The sequence below is a fragment of the Musa acuminata genome, chromosome BXJ1-4 (genome assembly GCF_036884655.1).
Source record: "Musa acuminata AAA Group cultivar baxijiao chromosome BXJ1-4, Cavendish_Baxijiao_AAA, whole genome shotgun sequence".
NCBI classification, from domain to species: Eukaryota; Viridiplantae; Streptophyta; class Magnoliopsida; order Zingiberales; family Musaceae; genus Musa; species Musa acuminata.
This window is the reverse complement of record NC_088330.1, coordinates 6038154-6053968: the sequence shown is the minus strand read 5'-3', so window position 1 is coordinate 6053968 and position 15815 is coordinate 6038154. Positions and strand designations below refer to the sequence as shown.

Sequence of the window (15815 nt, the reverse complement as noted above, 5' to 3'; positions counted from 1 at the left end):
GTATTTCATGCCTTTCTTGATCAGTCACCTCAATTATTTATTTCACAGAACTTTCAGTAATTATGTTCTGTTCAATTAATCTGATCAAGATCTCACTCACTCAATACAACTTGTATATGCTCAAGCCATTTATTTCAGAAAGTATAGGGACATTTACAGAAACACAACAAAGAAAGTGCCACAGTAATAATATAACATTAATGCTTTGAGTTTCTAAAATATGATGAACTATTGATATCATCTATATTTCACCTTTGGGTGAAATATTGACATATCTAGTGTTCATTAAGATCTCTTACGGAGGACTGATACCATTCTTGTGGAATAGTATTGTTACCTTTGGGTATACAACCCTAAACTGCAAGAATATCCAAAACAGTATCATCCTACCCCATCACATAATTATTTGAAATAGATTCTCCTTTGGGATTATCTAAATCTCATAATTATATGTGCCATCATGAATATTATTTTATTTAATATCATTTAGGATTAATTCCATAATGTATTTTATAGATTATTGGTTCAGGTCACTTTGGTGGCTACTGGACCAATACAAAAATATAAAATACAATCCAAAATATCCCATGAATGACATAAATTTTATTGTAATTCATATCCCATAAGCCTATCATCCCCAGGCTACTTTGGTATCTACCGGTCAGATAAAACTTAGGAAGATAAATTACAAATAATATTCACTAAATTCATTTAACCTGATTCATATTGTCATTATGAATATTATTTTATTTAACATCATTTAGGACTAAATTCATAATGTATTTTATAAATTATCAGTCCAGGTCACTTTGGTGGCTATAGGACCAATACAAAATATAAAATACAATCCAAAATGTCCTATAAATGATAAGACCTTTATTGTAATTCATATCACAAAAGTTTATCAAGGCCACTTTGGCTGCTACAAGTTAGATAAAACTTAAGGAGATGAATTACAAATAATATTCATCAAATTTCTTTAATTTATGCTAAGTAGTTCAATAATAGAATAACAGCAATAATAATTATTGAACATTAATGCTAAGCAGTTTCAATAATAAAATAGCCATAATAATTATTGAACATTAATGCCAAGCAATTCAATAATAGAATAACAAAAATAATAATTATTGAATGCTAAGCTGTTTCAATAATAAAATAACCATAATAATTATTGAACTTTAATACTAAGCAATTTAATAAAAAATAACCATAATAATTATTGAACATTAATGCTAAGCAGTTCAATAATAGAATAACCATAATAATTATTGAACATTAATACTAAGCAGTTCAATAATAAATAACCATAATAATTATTGAACTTTAATCAATAAAAGAAAACTCATATGATAATCATGATAATATATAAATCATGCATTCATGTGAAAGGTATACATTATTTCACAATTTCATATATATACATGTGAATAAATAAATAAAATAAAATAAAAAAAAACAATAATTGGATTTTTAATTTTATTTATCACATGTAAAATCAAAAATTCATATGAGAAAACTATAAAATAAACCATAATTTATAGTTTTTTTAATCAAAAATTAAATCCAATCAAATAATCAAAAATATAATTATGATTAAAATTAATCATAATTATAATAAATCATATTTATTAATTTATAATTGAGAATATGAATTAAATTTCTCAATTTTTGATAAAACCATAAATATTTGAAATGGAATAAATCAGAAATATGCGAATGGCAGAACTGTAATTTTGACATAAATTAAATCCGAGGGTAAAACTGTAAATATGTTGACAGAAAAAAAATGAAATTACGAAATTTGCAAGGGTAAAACTGTAATTTTCATAAAACCCTAGCCTCGAGAGTAAAACCATAATTATGCCAAAAACCCTAATCTGCCTTCGCTGCGGCTGCCTGCGCGAGCGGCGCTACCGCTTTTGCCTGCGGCCCGGCCGCCTGTGTGCCGCTGCCAGCGGCTGTTCTAGCCTGTGCATAGCCGCTGCCGCCGCGAGGCTGCTACTGCTCATGCGCGGCTGTTGTCGCTGTGGCGATTCCTGCCCGTGGGTGGCTGCTGCCAGCACGCGGCCGCCGCTTGTGCATGGCCTACTCACGCATGGCCGCCACCTGGGCTGTCTGCTTGCTTGCGGCCGACCGTCGCATGGACGGGATCTGGCCGTTTGCGGCCAACCGTCGCATGGACGGGTTCCGCGTATGGGACGGATTCTGTAATGCCCGCATATGAGACGGATTCTGTAATGCCCGCATATGAGACGGGTTCTGTGATGTCCGCATATGGGACGGGTTCTGTGATGCCCGCATATGGGACGGGTTCTGTGATGCGTACACTACCCGGCGTAGTCGCAGATTCGCAGCAAGGTCGACGGTGACCATTACTGCTTAGTAGTTCTTGGAAGAAAAAGATAATTTTATGCATCGTAAATAAATTTATAGATCTAATGCATTTGATTTCAAAAACCCGTGGCTCTGATACCAATTGTTAGCATAAAGTCTATAATTATGTTATATCTGAAATGCGGAAGTAACTTATATGCCAGGATTGAAATCAAAATGTATAGATCTAAACATTACGATGCGTACCTTTTGATGTCATCTCTTCAGAGATCTGGTTTGATCTGATAAGCACCATCTTTAATCCAAAATTGCTGCAGGCAGCCAGCCACCGATCCAAAGTTGCAGGCACCGTCGCCGTGAGAAACTGAAATCCCTCGGAGAGGTGCCAACGCTCTAACACTACCTCAACCCCTAGATATCATGTCTTTTTATATGCGAGACCAGAGGGTCTACGATGAGATCTCAGAAATTTTCTTATCTCCCGAGGAATCGTTCCGTAGTGAACGTAGGGTCTACGATGAGATCTCAGAAATTTTCTTATCTCCCGAGGAATCGTTCCGTAGTGAACGTAGTCTATTGGCTAAAATATCTTAACGGAATCTAATTAATTATTCTATTATATATCTTATTTAATTATAAAAGGGCCATATATTCTAACACAAGCTGCAGCAGAAGGACGGAGCAGAAGAGCAGAAAGACATTTGGCTCGGTGGACAACACTCAGTAGAAGATCGGAGAATCTGTTGGTTTTTGCAGTGGCGGTGTTGGCGTTGGATTTATAGTGCCAGAGGCGGTGAAAACAGGATGGATTCAGTAACGAGGTTCTCGTGCCTCTCGACGTACGTCCGACCTCCCTAAAACGAGATTCACAAGCAGAATGCTAAGCGGCCACGTACGTACAGCCTCATTTATACCCACAAAAACTCCACATCATCGTGTTCCAACCAAATGCAATTCCAAGTGTCCAAAAATATATCTGGCATCATAGTGGAAGAAGCCACTTTAAAAAATAGTTAATTCGAGGAGTTGATTTGATTAAATTCGAAACCATTAGGAGAATCCCATGGCCTCGATCCTTTCGCGTTCCGATTTGCTGTACGTTAACTACTCAAGTCAATCTTGAAGGAACTGAAACACTTGTTACACAGATGAGTGAATCTCTCCACCCTATAACCAATTGACCTATAGAAAGTAAAGACCAATCAACATCACACTATAATGACATCAGAAAATGTTACAAGAATCATTGGGTGAAGTATCACATCTGGCAATATTAAAGGATAAAAGATAAAGAAAGTCCACCTGTATGATCACCAACATGTGAAGCTTACGCTATTGTACTACAATCTATTATTAATCTCGCATTCATAAAATGATAAGGAGAGGCCACTTGTATGATCATCAACATGTGAAGCCTGTGCTATTGGACTTCATAATTTTAAAATTAATAATTATGAACGAAACTTGAGTTACTATTATTTTATCTCGATTTAATCTCATGTCAAATGGACAACGTGGCATATTTGATAATTGATCACAAAGATTGGTAAGAGACAAAGATAATATTTTTCTTGAGCTTAGCAATGAAAAGCAAGTATGCATTTATATGTTTAATATATTCTTGATATAAAAAATAATATTTTAAGCTTAGGTCAATTGCTTGAAAAAGGACATGATATTGAAATAACATATTATATATTCATGATAAGAACATGACTTTAATCACTCATGTGAAAATGACTAAGAAGATGATGATGATGTTGCTTCTACAATTGAATATAACAAAATAAATTATTTTACAACTAAATTTAATTTATATTGTTTGGGGACCAATTTGTCGGAATCCGTTGGCTCGGTGGACAACACTCAGTAGAAGATGGGAGAATCTGTTGGGCTTTGTAATGGCGGTGTTGGCGTTGGATTGATAGTGCTAGAGGCGGTGAAAACAAGATTCAGTAACAAGGTTCTCGTGCGTTGATAGCAGCCTTTAAGGTTGGTGATGCGTCTGGGCGACACCTTGTCCTCGTTCTTATCTTTCCACGATAAAGTTGATATGATGCTACAACGACTTCCCGCCTCTTTCCCGGCGGACACGCACGGAGATGTAAGAAATAATTGGAGAGAGAGAGAGAGAGAGTAACGCCGCCTCATTATGATCATGTGCTATAGATGACTAGATTTTGTAGTCATGACAGAAACATAATGATACGTGATCCAGTAGTTCCTCCACTCTGAGCGCGTTTGGCAGCGTCTTTGCAGACTTTGTTTCCACCCACAATAATATGCAGAGCCAGTGTGGAACAGCGTGCAGCAGTCATTTGGCACCGAGCTTAGACGAAGTAGCGTAATGGAGTGACTACCAACGCGTTTATTGAACGTAGTAGCGTGATGACGCAACGACGGCAGAGTCCAAAGGTGGAATGCGTTTACTGAACGAGTCCTGAGTCTTCTGATGCACCGACGGAGGAGTCCACAGGTGGGCCCCCGTCGCACCCCGAAGGACCAACTACAAAGCGGTCCTCGCCGCTCTCGCGTGAGCAGAGGCGCAGGCGACGCTGCGCGGCACCTCCGCGAGGAGCGGCGGCTCTCGCCGCATGGGAGTAGGCGGCACTGTGCGGCACCTCCATGGCCAACGACAATAGTGAGTGTGGGGGGTCCGACAGGGGCCATGTAGCCTCCTCGCCGATGTGGACTCACACCCCCGCCTCGTGCCCCTTCCTTGCCGACGCGCTCTCCTCGTGCCCCCCCTCGGCGCCGTTAGCCACGGGCAAGGAAGTAGGGGCGACTCGCCCTCGTGACTAACGACGACGTTGAGGGTCGGAGGGCAATTGGGGCGACCATGCACGAGGCGGAGTGGGGCCGCCGGTGAGGCAGAGGTGCGGCCAGGCCTGGCACAAGCGGAGGGGCGGCTAGGTTATGGCAGGAATTTTTCAACATATCGAGGGCAAAATCAGCTTTTTAGGCAGTTAGAGCGGTTCTATGAGCAATTCTGTAACTTACAAGCTTTTTCAAAGAATTTACCCAATAATATGTTATTCTTAATTAGATTAAGAATAAAAATCCAATTAAGTCGGTCTTTTCATATGACCGTCAATAATAATGATCGAGAGAAATTAAAAATCCAATCTCAATTAGTAGCATAAAATAAATCATACTTTAGATTTTTTTGTCTTTAATATTTCATGAAGAAAGTTTTCTAGTTCGAAAGCGCTGATACAAATCAATTATCACAACCAATAACCTAGAACTACACCATCAAAAGAGTGATCACACCCAAAGAATCTTAATCAAAGGCTTGGATGAATGACGAGGAGACTTATAACTTCATGATATCATCCTTAATTCAATTGTCACAAAAGTATATAGGTTCAATTATCAAAGACCTGATGTGATCCTCAGTCACTTGATCAGGTTTTCCATGTCCATCTCATTGGGCCATTCGAGGAAAATTAATGATCATCATTTTTATGTTTTCCTCAAAACGAGAAGTGAAACTTCGATCTCCGTTTATTGCTCTCCAATTCCCCCTAATCAATCGCTTGATATGGTCATGAGCCACGTACTCCGATAAACCACTCTCATTGATGTAAAACTGGATAGATTTGGACACATCGCCTCTTTCAAGCTCGTCCTGCACAAAAACAACCGATGCAGAGAGGAGAAACTGTGTGAACACTTTATCGCCATGATTCCATGAACGAATGATAATTATGGTGCATTTTAAATATCTTGGAAGTACCCAAATCATCACAAAGTCGAAGGATCATGGATGACCATCTTGCAATCTTAAGACAGCTGTGGAAGTCTTCCAAGGTCTCTTGACTTACATCTCACTGGTGCAATAAGCAAGAGTGGGTGTGTAGCCCTTCAAGTGCGTTCTCCAAGTACTCTTCAAGATTGGGTGTGTAGCCCTGGTGGTACTACCTTGCTTCCACCATGTGTGCCTTGCATACATCTGCCCACTGAATCCAAGGGTTGCACTGTTTAGAAAGTGGAACTGAATGATCGATGATACACAAAAGAGGGAGGATGGGATCGATATGTTACTGCTTTTTTTAGGTGTGGAATTATGTCCAGACCCTTCTCTTTCATAACATTATATGCGGTGTCATTGTAGTGTTGAAGAGGGCTAGAAAACACATCTTCATGTACTCTGGAAGTTTGCCCGTTGCATTAACGTCCCATCTGCAACATCCATCAGAGTAGATGTTATCAGGAATCAACGATCGTTGAAATTGCATCTATTGCATTCATGAGGTGGAGTTCTTCATCACCTATCGACGGCATCCGTGAAAAGCTCGAGCTCATCCATGGTGCCGTAAACATCATACACATCATCAACTGTTGTTATCAGGCAGTTTGCCTTTGTCTGCGCCTCCCTGCATCTTGCAAACTGTGGCTCAAAAGCCCAGCCAACCGTCCAGAAATAGTTCTCCATCAACCTGTCCCTCGAAAATGGAAGCCTCTGCGCCAGGCCAAGATTGCTCCACCATCTGATCGACAGCCAGAAGTTTGTGCTGAAGTTTGCTGGTTCATGCACGAGGGCAGAATGTACATGACATGATTCAAGTAAAGCAATCTCAAAATACCTCGACACTTCTCTGAGTTCCCTCTGATGTATGCTCTGAACCCTGTTGAAGTCCAACTTAGCCAATTCAAGCAGGACAGGGTTCATCTTCGCTTCCCTTTGGGATGCTTCTGTGAACCACCTGGTCTGTAACCTCGGCATCCTCCAGTTCAATGGAAGCTCCAAGGCATGGGCTACGTGCTCCCTGAGATGAGGCTCAAGTGATCCCTCCATGAGGCTCTTGAGCTGTTTAGTTGTAAAGTTTATAGCTTCTTCCAGCACGTGCTCTGCTTCCTTTGCAAGATGGGATGCCTCGCACAAGCTCACCAATCCTTCAGTCTGGTGGCGAAGGCTGGCTTTCAAGTTGCCCTTCTCAACTATAAATCGGTTGAAGAGACCTTCAGAACATCCACATAATTTGTGCATTTCAGATTGTGACACCATGATAGAGCAGAATAAACATAAAATTCCAATAGTATGTTAAGCTATTAACGTGGCATAATTGTATGACTAATTGGAGATATTTCTAGTTGTCTCAGTTTTATGAAAGTAATTGTTCTAGCAATATATGAGGTACATCAGCGACAATGTTGTATCAGTCGCCAAGAAAGGAGTAAAGCAGGATGGATATATAGCTTAATCACCTTCAGAAACAGCAAACCCATGTTCTCTGAGAAGCCTGAACATTAGAGCCGTGGCAACATGTTCACCTCTTCCATGGAACGGTATATTGTCCATAAAGCATCCCTAATATCCTCCTTAAAGTGATACGCCACCCCAAGCTGCTGCAGGTGATCGATCAGTTGAAGCTGGTCTTCAATTCCCTTCTTCATGTAGATCAGTTGTTTCACGTCCTCCGTCAGTTTTCCCATCCTTGCTGCGTTATCCTCCTCCACCTAATGAAAGCTAGTCAGTAACCAGTGCGAACTATAGATAAATCTCAAGCTTACAGCTTGCATGCATACCGACCTTGGTGTCATTTCTTAGCGATTGGATGTATTCGTCACTCCACGAGCTTGGCTGGTAATTAGCCGATCGCCGATGAGGAGTCTGCGCAGCACACCGGATATGTGGTCGGAGGCATGGACGGGGTGAAGCATTGGAGGGCGCGGTCCACCGGTGGACACCGATCAATTTGCAGGAGAACGTCGGAGCGCAGAAAGTCATTTGGCTCATTAGACAACACTCAGTAGAAGATGGAGAATCTGATGGGTTTGTTGCGATGGCCGTGTTGGTGATGGATGGATTTATTAGCGCGGGAGTAAGTGAGAAGAGACTTGAGTACCGAGGTTCTCGTGCAGTCCGACCTCCACAAAACGAGATTCACAAGCAGACTGCTGTGCGGCCAGCCATATCTACGCCACCTCCACATCAACGTGTTCCAAACAAATGTAGAAACTTAGTAAACGAAGAAAAAGTAACAAAACAGAAAAGAATATATATATAGATATATATTCTGCTCGATGAGTCGGCAGGCATGCCGTGTGAATGCTTCTTCACCTGCTTTTATTTTCTTTCCTCTTCTCCGCTTTTCTCAACGTTGTCACCGGCCATTTGCAATGACGGCAATGATGTCACTTAAAGAAGTAATTAATTGGAGGAGTTGATTTAATCAACTTCGACATCATCGGGACAAGCCCATGCCTGGACGTTTAGTTCAGTCATTTAGTCTTGATTTTGAGTTAGAGTTCCAAATAATCTGCAGAGGCATGAACCGAAGTGGAATAAAAAGGAATTTGTACACATTATTAGTGAATTCGGAAGTGATTAGAATTCGTCCGCAACTCTCACGTTCGGATTGATAAGTGACAACAATTTGGTTCAGTTATAAACATTGAATTTTATATGTTACAGCTAAAATTATTTTAAATTGTTTGGGGTCCAATTTGACGGGAGAACGTTTGTATCGCGCATGTTGAAAGCTTTTGTCACGTGGACATTGCGTGTGGTAGTATATATATATATATATATATATATGTATATATATATATATGTATATATGTATATATATATATGTATATATATATATATATATACATATATATATATATATACATATATATATATATATATACATATATATATATATACACATATATATATATATACATATATATATATATATACATATATATATATATGTATATATATATATATGTATATATATATATATGTATATATATATATATGTATATATATATATATGTATATATATATATGTATACATATATGTATATATATATATATACATATACATATATGTATATATATATATATATACATATACATATATACATATATGTATGTATATATATATGCATACATATATATATATACATACATACACATATATATATACATACATACATATATATATATTTATATGTATACATAAATATATATATATATATATATATATATATATATATATATATATATATATATATGTATACATATATATATATATATGTATGTATATATATATATATATATATATATATATATATATATATATATGTATGTATATATATATATACATACATATATATATATATATATATATGTATATATATATGTATATATATATATATGTATATATATATATGTATATATATATATATATGTATATATATATATATATTTTTATAAATAAATATATATATATACGACATGACACTACTACCATCTGGCATCCATTTGGATTTATCCAAATTGACCAAATTGAGAATTGTGACTAAAGAATTGTCGGTATTGTGGGCTGTACATTAAGAGAGTAAATAAGTGCAGCACCTGTCAGCCGGACCCCCTCAAGTCTTTTATCTTCGAAGGAATGGAAACAACGTGACGGAGATGAGTGAATCTACAAATACCATAAGTCATTTTATATTTCACCAATAACTTATGGACAACGATACAGATTTTAAACTGTAGTATGCATATAAAATTACCCTCAAGAAAGCAAAAGACCAATCAACGTGACACTGTACATGATGTTAAAAGAATTATTAGGTTTAAGGATCAATGGAGTCCACTTATATTATCACCAATATATAATTAATCCCACGTTCTTAAAGGATAAAAAAGCTTCCACTTGTTTGATCACCGACATCTGAAGCTTATGTTATTGTATTTCACTTTATATACCCGTGCCATATTGAAGAGTAGAAGATAAAAATATTCGTTACGATAATATTGCGTGCTTGTGCATTCTAAAATTTTTATAGATAAGTGATTTGGGTTAGATTCAAAGTGAAATCAAATCGAAATTGAATTGGGTTGAAATCGGAACTAAATTGATCTGACGAGTCATCGACTCTAAATTAAACTCAAAGTGATTTTATCTGGTTTGATTTTAGTTTTTAGTTTTAGAATACTAAAATCGATAGTTCTAGTTCCAATTTAAACCATCGATTCCATGGTTTAAGCTACAATGGTCCAATGATCAACCGTTTGAGGGTTAGCGGGATAAATGAACACTTTTCTCTTCCTAGCAGTCATATATTGATTGTTTTTAGAGATATCTTGATTATTTAATAATTAAAAATATATAAAAAGATAAATTTATCATTTTAATAGCTAAATAATAGTTAGTTTTATGATCAATTATTGAAAAACCTATATAATATATTATTACACTCTCTAATCACTGTCTTAAACCCTGTCTTGATTCCTATGATAGGTGGAAGAAAATTTGACAGGACCAATCATGACAACCTAAGAAACAATTAGCACATCATGTCGAGCCAAAAGAATTTGATATGACAGCTAGAATATCTTCAAGCTGCATTTCAGATATGAAAAAGATTAAACATAATTTTTTGGGTACCAGATGCTCAGTACATGGTCATGGACAAGGCACAGATGGATTTGTTGCATAAGGAGTCTAAGTTACCTGCAAGAGAGATGTTGTCGAGTAGAGGAAGGATACCATAGTGTCACGGCCTTAAGTTGGAATTGTCTAAGGTGTGAGATACCCTTGCGGTCAAAGACGCGAACTTAGCTTGCGTTGCCTAAGTCGCGTGTCGCCTTTGTACCAAAGACGCGAACTTAACTTGCGTTGCCTAAGTCGCGCTTCGCCCTTGCGATCTTGTTCCGCAAGGATCAGCCCACTTTGTAACCTCTCGCAGGTCCCGAAGGACCTGTAAAAGAGAAAGTTGGTTAGATCGAAAGAACGAGCAACGGACAAGTCCCGAAGTCTCGTGGAAAAGGGAAGCTTTACAAGCAATTCGACGAACACCTTGTGTGCATAAGAGAAAAGAGGGAGAGGGAGAAAAACAAGGCTTTCAAGGATGAACGAACAGCTGCAAGCCCACAAACAACCGCTCACCTGGTCCCGGGTGCGAAGACAAGTTCCCATAAAGTCCACGTGCGAACTTGTGAATGAAGAGTTCTACGCCCGGTATATAACCGAAGCCCCATCCAGCCATGTGCCACCCGGGGGGTTCCTGGGGTCTGAGCTGGCTGACGTTTTGGTGAGCAGAGGCAGTTCATCGCGCAAGCTCGTGGCACGCAAAAACGGAGCTGTTTTGGGGCTGTTTTGCTCGGTTCGGTGAGCGGTCGCTTCGTAACGCTGTAGCTTGTTCGAACTTACATATTTACAAGCAAAATGACCCAAAACAAGAGAAAACATGCTGTCAAGCAGCTGTACATGCAGGTGCGAGCGACGAACGGTTCGTTGAACAGAGTTGTTGCGAGCGCACGACGACCGTTCGTGACAATAGGGCACTTCCTCTGGTCTCAAACTGAGGAGAGAAAGGAGACGGTTTTTATTCTCTCTTTCCTTCAAGCGTGCAAAGTCGAAGTTGTCCGTATCGAAGACCGCAAAACTTGCATTCTTTTGTTTCTTCTATCAAAAAATTATTTACTTCCAATATTATTAAAAGTACAAGTTTTTAAAAAAATAAAATCACTTTATTCTATTATTATAGCAAGAACAAGAAAATTACAGTTTCTATAAAAATCATCTAGAAAATCCGATCTCCTAGATTGATAAATGAGCCTTGATCGAGTAAAATTAACTAAAAATTTTCCTTTGATTAGGTCTCTGAAGAATACAGAACCATCGAATGGAGGACAAAGAACCGACGAGATAATTGATGTCACAGTGAGTAGTATGACGGGACTATAGAAATAGTTCATGTTTGGTGATTAATGATGTGACTTATTGACAATTTAAGCAGACGATTAGACGTTACATTCCTTTCTACAGGACTATGAGTAGTCCTTTAAGGCACAACATTCAATTTGTAATGAAGAGGATGCAAGAGAAATTGAACATCCTGCAAGCGTAGATCTATCATGGTGTTTAAGAATGTAACCTATGCCACGATTATTGTTACGTGCAAAGCTCGAACCATCACATTCTAATAAACAAGTTTTAATTATGTCATTTAAATGCAGAAGTTTATGTTCGACAAAATGATAAAACATTCATGTTTTTGCTTATTTATTGTTTCTAAATTAGCATATGTTAGTAGTTTTGGAAATAATATAGGGTAAATTCCCAAAAAAAACTTCTAAATTTCAAAAAATTTTAAATAGCAACCTAAGTTTGAAAATTTGTTGTAGAATGCTCATTTTTTTCAAAATAATCATCCTGCTCTTATCGACCATCACTCTCCTTCCAAATCCTAACAATACTATTATCTCATCGATTTTCCCCATCCTGACAAAGTACATTAACCATCGTCACATTCGACTGGACTAGCAATGGAACAACTCTTGCCATTTTCACATAAGAAAAGGTGTAGAAGACGTTACATAACACCTCCATGACCAACAATGATAGTGAAGGTTGGGGGTCCGACATGTTGGGCTGGCAGCCCACAGATTCAGCTCATAGTGGGCTTGGGTAGCCCACGGCTTACCCCTTCTTGACCTAACCCTAATTAATATTAGAGGGGTATGGTGACTATGTTTTAGAGGCAGAAAAAGGTATAAATAGGGCAGTAACGTGAGAGAAGGACATAGCCACGGGATTCCAAAGAAAATGAGAAGAATAAGGCAGAAAAATAAAAGAAAGAAAGGGAAGAAGACAAGGACAACGCAGATAGACTATTCTCAATCATCTAGCAGTGTTCTCATCTCATGTTAGAATAAATCTACAGTAGACTCTTGCTGTTATTACTTGGGAAAGTTTTAGATATTGTGGACAGTGATGTGATTCTTGTATCCCAGTTATTCTCTTGTGATTGTTGCTAGGGTTTAGGACAAGAGATTGAGATTTATATATTCATTATTCTTATGGTGGTTTATCTCTAGTTTACCCCGTGATTTTTACCCTTCACATTGAAGGGGTTTTCCACGTATATCTTGGTGTTCTGTTTGATTGTGCTTCCATTTAATTCCGTTGCGTATTATGGTCTTCTAGTATTTGTTCATATACAAAAGTTATTCCTCTTTATATCTCCATCAACTAGTATCAGAGCGGGGTTTTGGTGATTTAATTTTTGTATTTGAACATGGAGGCTAGTAATGTTTCTCGCACGATTAGTTTGAATGGAAATAATTGGATGATATGAAAACCAAGAATGAATATCGCACGATTAATATCTTCAAAGAGTTTCATGCTAGGGTTGAAAGGGAAACATAAAGAAAATTGAAATGCATAAGATCAGATAATGGTGGTGAGTATACAGGATTGTTTAACGACTATTGCAGGTCACATGGGATCCAATATGAGATGACAGTTCCTAGTACACCTCAACATAATGCAATTGCAGAGAGGATGAACTGTACCATCATGAAAAAGATCAAATGTATTCTTTCATAAGCCAAGCTACCCAAAAGGTTTTGGGATAAGGCTTTGAGGACTGTAGTTGATGTGATCAATTTATCACAATGTACAACCCTAGAAGGTGATATTGCAGAGCATGTATGGTTAGGAAAAGATATTTCCTATATGTATTTGAGAGTATTTGGTTGTCGTGCATTTGCACATATTCCAAACAATGAGAGGTCCAAGCTGGATGGTAAGACTAAAGACTGTATTTTTCTTATCTACTCACATAATCATTTTGATTACATGCTTTAGGATCCAGAAAAGCAAAAGGTGTTCAAAAGCAGATATGTAGTCTTATTTAAGGATCAAATCTTTGAAGATTTGAAGAAGAAGACATCGACCAAGACTCCTATAGAAGGATTAGCATATTGTGACCCAGTTACTCCTCCAATATATCATGGTGATGGGGGAGATGTGCAGGAAGATAGTGTAGAGCCTGATGTTGATTTACCTACAGGACATGTTGAGCAAGAAGAAGTAGGAGAGCAAGTTCCAACAGAACCTTAGTTGAGAATATCTTCTAGACAACGCCAACCTTCCAGAAGATACTCTATATATGAGTATGTGATGCTTACTGATGCAGGTGAATCAGAGAGTTACCAGGAAATAGTTGAAAGTGAGCAGAAAGAGAAGTTGTTAGTTGCTATGCAGGAAGAGATGAATGCTCTTCAGAAGAACTACACTTATGATTTGGTGTTGCTACCAAATGGAATGAAGACCTTACTAAAAGAAAGGTAGGAGATATGCCGACAACTGGTCGACATGGCTTCACATTGAGGAGTCATGGGACAGCCTCTCTTATGGGCTGAAGGGGGAGATTGTTGGATTGGCAGCCCACAGATTTAGCCCATAGTAGGCTTGGGCAGCCCACAGCTCACCCCCTCTTAACCTAACTCTAATTAACATTAGGGGGGGTGTGGTGGCTGCGTTTTAGAGGTAGAAAAAGGCATAAATAAGATAGCAACGTGGGAGAAGGACATAGTCACGGGATTCCAAAGAAAAGGAGAAAAACAAGGCAGAAAAACAAAAGAAAGAAAGAGAAGAAGACAAGGACAATGCAGAGAGACTGTTCTCAATCATCTAGTAGTATTCTCATCTCAAGTTAGATCGAATCTACAGTAGACTTTTGCTGTGATTACTTGGGGAGATTTTAGATATTGTGGACAGTGACGTGATCTTTGTATCTCAGTTATTCTCTTGTGATTGTTGCTAGGGTTTAGGGCAAGAGATTGATATTTGTATATTCATTATTCTCATAGTGGATTATCTCTAGTTTGTCCCGTGGTTTTTACCCTTTACATTGAAGGGGTTTTCCACGTATATCTTGGTGTTCTATTTGATTGTGTTTCTATTTAATTCCGCTGCGTATTATGATCTTCTAATATTTATTCATATACAAAGGTTATTCCTCTTTATATTCCCATCATGACAAAGGCTGCACAACCTCATTATACACTTTCTTCATTGATGTAATTTCCTCGTGCCCTCTCCTTGTCATTGACCACGAGCAAGTTAGGAGGAGGGGGTGGCTCTCCCTTGTGACCAATGATGATAGTGAGGGTAATAGGGCGAGGAAGGGCTGACGAGCAGCTAGCAACATGCAAGGTAGAGGGTGGCCATTAACTCGGCAAAGGCTTGGCCAAGGCTAGCAGAGCCAGAGGTGTAGCTAGGGCTAGGGCAAGAATTCTTCAAATTAACTGAGTACAAAATATCTTTTCAGGTGCTTAGCGGTGCTCAGCCAGAAATTATGAAACTTTAAAATTTTTTCAAAAAATTCACCTAGTAGTATAATGTTTTGTTCTTAATTAAGCCATGCTTCGTGATCTTAGATAGTTGATCCATTAAATCAGCCATTTCATGTGCTTATCAACTATAAAGTTGAGAGAAATTAAAAATTCAATCTCAATGAGTAGCATAAAGTAAAATATACTATAGGCTTTTTTTCCTTTAATGTTTAATAAAGAAAGTTTTCTACTTTTAAAACGATGATACAGATCAATTATCACAGCGAACAAATGAAAATTACACCATCAATACCTTTTACAGAATAAAAAGAGTGATCACACCTAAAGAAACTTATCAAAGACTTGGACAAATCACGAGGAGACTTATAGCTTCATGATGTTATCA

At 37.9% G+C, this 15815-nt stretch overlaps 2 long non-coding RNA genes across 2 annotated transcripts; both read right to left on the bottom strand.

Annotated features, from left to right (window-relative positions):
- Positions 1-5513: 5513 nt before the first annotated feature.
- LOC135672359 (uncharacterized) lies at positions 5514-6812 on the bottom strand. The gene is made up of 3 exons (XR_010512953.1): positions 6385-6812; positions 6077-6299; positions 5514-5968 (listed from the first exon to the last, which is right to left on the bottom strand). It is a non-coding gene; the product is annotated as an uncharacterized LOC135672359 (long non-coding RNA).
- A 360-nt stretch (positions 6813-7172) lies between these two features.
- LOC135672358 (uncharacterized) lies at positions 7173-8123 on the bottom strand. Its single transcript, XR_010512952.1, has 3 exons — positions 7874-8123; positions 7549-7800; positions 7173-7302 (listed from the first exon to the last, which is right to left on the bottom strand). It is a non-coding gene; the product is annotated as an uncharacterized LOC135672358 (long non-coding RNA).
- Positions 8124-15815: the final 7692 nt, after the last annotated feature.